At 33.8% G+C, this 5307-nt stretch overlaps 1 pseudogene; it reads left to right on the forward strand.

Annotated features, from left to right (window-relative positions):
• Positions 1-3099: 3099 nt before the first annotated feature.
• Positions 3100-4847, forward strand: LOC125419342 (acetyl-coenzyme A carboxylase carboxyl transferase subunit beta, chloroplastic-like; annotated as a pseudogene).
• The last annotated feature ends 460 nt before the right edge of the window (positions 4848-5307 follow it).

The following is a 5307-nucleotide window of genomic DNA, read 5'->3' on the forward strand; positions in this document are numbered from 1 at the left end:
AGGGCTCTGAATTTCCAATGAGTGTGCTTGGATTTACAATACAATCGAATGAAATTGATGAGGAATAGTCCATTATCGATTGAAGAAGGCTGAGCAGCTGGGGAGTGGCTATTGGAGGAGGAGTTAAGGAGCTCAGTAATGGGACTGGTGACTGAGTACTGCGATGCCATTGCAAAGATCATAGAGAAAGAGAGAGTGAGAGGGAAAAGGATCGTACTACCACCCTATACCAGAGATCATAGATAAAGACAGAGTGAGAAGGAAAAAGGATAGTGTGGAGAACAAGGAAAAGGAAATGGAATGAGCAACCAAAAAAAAAAAAAAAATGAAAACAGATAACAGAGAGAGAGAGGGGTCCGAAACCACAACCACCCGCCTTCTAACTTACTTACACCCTCTATTTCTCTCCCTGGTGTCTACTGCTTGTTCCTTATCTTGATGTAAACCCACACCCACTTTATCTTACTCTCTCTCTTTCTCTCTTTCCACTGCTTCGAAGTCAATGTCATATATGTTGTGGTCCACCATTAGGATGCCTGAAATTGAGCATAAAACCTCCTTCCACAGCTCTGAGATTGTCCTTCAAATTTAACCAGAAAAAAGAACTTGAATATGAGAAGGATTACTAGTAAGAGAAAGAGGGAAATTGGATGTGAAATGTAGTAGGTGGGACATTGGTAAGAGGGAGAAAAAAATTGTATGGCTTTATTGAATAAGGGTAGAGTTGCAATAATGAAAAGAAGGTGGGTAGATAAGAAAGATTTAAAAGAGGAGGGATATTTTTCATTAAGAGTCTCAAAGTAGGGGCGTTGGCTCGAATTCTCCATATAAAATTAGGGCCATAGATATTTGTTATACTCTTCAATAATTTATTCTATAAATTAATGATATATCAATTATTTATCCTTGTAAAAACAATTTTTTAAATAAGAATTATTTTTAAGAGATCTATTCTTAATAATTGTATCATTAAAGACCCTGAAAAATAATTTAAAAATCATTTTTATGTTAAAAAAGAGAGGTATATTACACTGCACACCCTCGAAGTTTCTCTTAATTATAATCAGATACCTTCATGAAGTTATAAAAATATAAGCACGAGGATATCCGGTTGTAATAAAAGAAACCTCGAGTGTGTGCAGTGTAATATACCCTAAAAAAAAGTAATAGACGATGCTTTTTCAAAAAAGCATTGCCCTTTTTACCACATTTAGTGACCCTTTTTCAGAAAAGCGTCACCTGTTCTAACATTTAGCGATGCTTTTGAAAAGTTCTCGGACAAAGATCTCTCCCCTCTAACACCATCACCAACCTCCAAATCAACTCCAATGATTTCTTGGAATAGATCATCATCCTCCTCACTATCTTCATCATTGTCATCTTCATCATTATTGTTTTGAACATTTCTTTCTTCATTTTCTTCTTCAAACCGTGGCTCATCCTCATTCACCAATAGCTCTTCCTTACTCCAATCCCATTTTGCATTCTCATCAATCTTCACATCTCTTGTTACCACAAGCTTTTTGGTCTATAGGTTATAGACCCTAGAACCTTTGGTAACCTCACTGCATCCCATCAAGACACCAACATTACCCTTTTTATCAAGCTTATTGCTCATATATGAGTGAACATGGAGAAAGCACACACTACCAAACACTTTAAAATTCTCTTAAGATGGTTTCTCTCCAAACCACAACTCATAGGGTGTCTTGCCTTCAATGGATTTGGTGAAGCATCGATTTTCAATGTAGGAACTAGTATAGATAGCCTTGGCCCAAAATGTTTTTGGTATTTTCTTTTCATGTATCATACACCTAGCCATCTCCATCAATGTCCTATTCTTCCTCTCACACACACCATTTTGTTGTGGTGTGTATGGTATGGTAAATTGATGAATTATTCCATTTTCTTTGCAAAATTGTCAAGAGCTAGACTAGTATATTCACCACCATTGTCAGTCTTTAAACACTTCAAAATGGACCTACTTTGATTTTTAACCAACTTCTTGAATTCAATAAATTTTCTTGAACTTGTGACTTATGTGTGAGAAAATAAATCCAATACATCCTAGAGTAGTCATCAATAAAGGTGAGAAAGTATTTATGACAACTCAAGGAAGACACACTCATGGGACCACACACATCCAAATGAATAAGTTCTAACTTCTCCTTGGCTCTCCATGCACCAATTTTAGGAAATGGCAACCTAATGGACTCTCCAAGTTGACAAACTTCACACACATTTTTCACATCATCAATCAATGGCATATCATTCACCAAAGCATTAGTATTCTTCACTGCACCATAACTAGAGTGACCAAGCCTTTTATGCTAAAGTTGAGAAATGGACTCAACTTTGTCTTTCAAAGCTTGTTCACTATCTAGTAAATTCAACCTATAGCTTTTATCTTTCAAGGCAACTTTAAACACCTTATTTCCAAAAGCATCCAATATTAAACAACCATCACAACCAAAGTTCAAAACATATCCCTTTTCAACCAATTGTGTAACACTCAATAAGGTTTCACATAATGAAGGCACATATAGAACATTTTGGATAAGTTTTGTACCTTTATTGGTGTTAAATGAGATGTCTCATTTTCCTTTTACATCCATGAATCTTCCATTCCCAATCTTCACCCTTGTCTTGTAGGATCGGTCAAGCTCCACAAAGTTGGTTTCTTCAAAAGTCATGTGGTGTTAACAACCACTATCTACCAACCAACCAAAACCACTACTTGTAGCTTTAAGGCATGTAACCACAAATAAGGTCTCAGCCTCCTCATTTACAACATTTACTTGTTGTCTTCGTTGCTTGCATATTTTGCCAACATGTCCTCTTTGCCACATTTGTCACAAGTTGCATCCGGTCTCCAAAAGCACTTGAAAAAAGATTTCATCCTATTTTATCGTATATGGAGAAGAGATACTCTGGATTCTCACAAGGGATAATCACTTTTTTTTTTCAGTATCTACTTGTTATTAGTTAATAATCCTAGTGATTGGATTTATATGCTTATTCTGATTCTAAATTCTAATCAGAATATTCAAATGATTTTTATCAAATTACTATTCATTTATTGTATTTTCATGCAAATAGGGGCAAGAAAGCTCTATGGAAAAATGTCAGTTCGATTCGATGTTGTTTAGGAGGGGGTTAGAATACAGGTGTGGGTTTAATAAATCAATGGATAGTTTTGGTGGTCTTATTGAAAATAAAAATACCAGTGTAAATAAAGATCCAATTATAAATCATATGAATGAAAAAATTCCTAATTGGATTGAGACTAACAATTATAGTTACAGTAACGTTGATCATTTAGTCGGCGTCAGGAGGTACATTCAAAATTTCATATCTGATCAAACTTTTTTCTTTAGGGATAGCAATAGGGACCATTACTCCATATATTTTGATATTGAAAATCAAAATTTTAAGACTGACACCGATCGTTCTTTTCTAAGTGCACCAAAAAGTTCTTTTTATAGTTATCAGAATTCTAGTTATTCGAATAATGTATCGAAGAGTGACGATCATCACTATTATCGATACATGTATGATACTAAATATCGTTGGAATAATCACATTACTAGTTGTATTGATAGTTATCTTCATTCTCAAATCAGCACTGATCATTATATTTTAAGTAGTGGTGTCAATTCCAATGATAGTTACCTTTATAGTTACATTCGTGGTTAACGCGATAAGAGTAGTAAAAGTAGGAGTTCCAATATACAAACCAGTATGGATGATAGTGTAAAAACTCTAAGAAAAAGAGAGTTCGAGAGAGCTCTAACTGAAATAAGAAAAAGAAAAAGGGATTTAGAGAGAGCTCTAACTCAACTAAAAGAAAACAAGTTAAAATTAAATAAAATTTTAAAAGAAAATAAATTAAAGAAAGCTCTAGCTGAAATGAGAGAAAGAAAAAATGATTTAGCATTTTCTCTAAATCAAATACAAATAAGAGACAGAAAAAGTGATTTAAAGATAACTAAAAAATACAAATATTTGTGGGTGCAATGTGAAAATTGTTATGGATTAAATTATAAGAAATTTTTTAAATTTCAAATGAATATTTATGAACATTGTGGACATCCTTTGAAAATGACTCGTTCAGATAGAATCAAAAGTTCGACTGATCCATGTACTTGGGAGCCTTTGGATGAAGACATAGTCTCTAGGGATCCCATAAAATTTCATTTGCGGAAGGAACCTTATAAAGATCATATTGATTTTAATCAAAGAATGATAGGATTAATTGATGCTGTTCAACAAGCATAGGTCAACTAAATGGTATTCCTGTAGCAATCGGGGTTATGGATTTTTAGTTTATGGGGGGTAGTATAGGATCGGTAGAGGGCGAGAAAATCACACGTTTGATCGAACATGCTACCAATAAATTTTTACCTCTTATTCTAGTGTGTGCTTCTGGAGGAGCACGTATGCAAGAAGGAAGTTTGAGCTTGATGCAAATGGCTAAAATACCTTCTGCTTTATATTATTATCAATCAAATAATAAGTTATTTTATGTATCAATCCTTTCATCTCCTACTACGGGTGGGGTCACAGCTAGTTTTGGTATGTTGAGAGATATCATTATTGCCGAACCAAATGCCTACATTGCATTTGCGGGTAAAAGAGTAATTGAACAAACATTGAATAGGACAGTACCCGAGGGTGCACAAGCAGCTAAATATTTATTCCATAAAGGCTTATTCGATCCAATCGTACCATGTAATCTTTTAAAAGGCGTTCTGAGTGAGTTATTTCAGCTCCATGCTTCCTTTCCTTTGAATAAAAAAATGAAATCAAAAATAAAATTAAGGAGAGCCATATATCTTTATCCTTAATTTTATCTTGAATTTAATATTTAATAAAATATTAGATTTAATAAATTCAAAAATTTATTACTTGTTTTATGGTAACCAAGTATTTATTTAGTTTAGAGGAAGCAAAGTCAAAATTCCAAGAATGGATTTTTCTTTGGTAACATAAGATTAAATTGGAAAAAGAATCATGCGGATACTTTTTTTTATCGATAGCCCGTCAGGAAACCTCTATCAAACAAAATAAAAAGAGCGAATTATGTCTCTTTCGTCCATAAAATTGGGCAAGGGGGTCCTGCATCTTTCTATATCCCTCAGGAGTCCCTGATTTTACTAAGGATCTCTTTTGTCGGATCGTATTATAACGAATTTTTTTGCGTAGGGAGAAACAAAATGAACAATAATAAGAATAAATAATGAACATAATAAAAAAGTGAATTATCATACATATATTGCATGCCGAAAGATGAATAAGCCCATTTAT

The sequence above is a fragment of the Ziziphus jujuba genome, chromosome 6 (genome assembly GCF_031755915.1).
Source record: "Ziziphus jujuba cultivar Dongzao chromosome 6, ASM3175591v1".
In the NCBI taxonomy this organism is placed as follows: Eukaryota; Viridiplantae; Streptophyta; class Magnoliopsida; order Rosales; family Rhamnaceae; genus Ziziphus; species Ziziphus jujuba.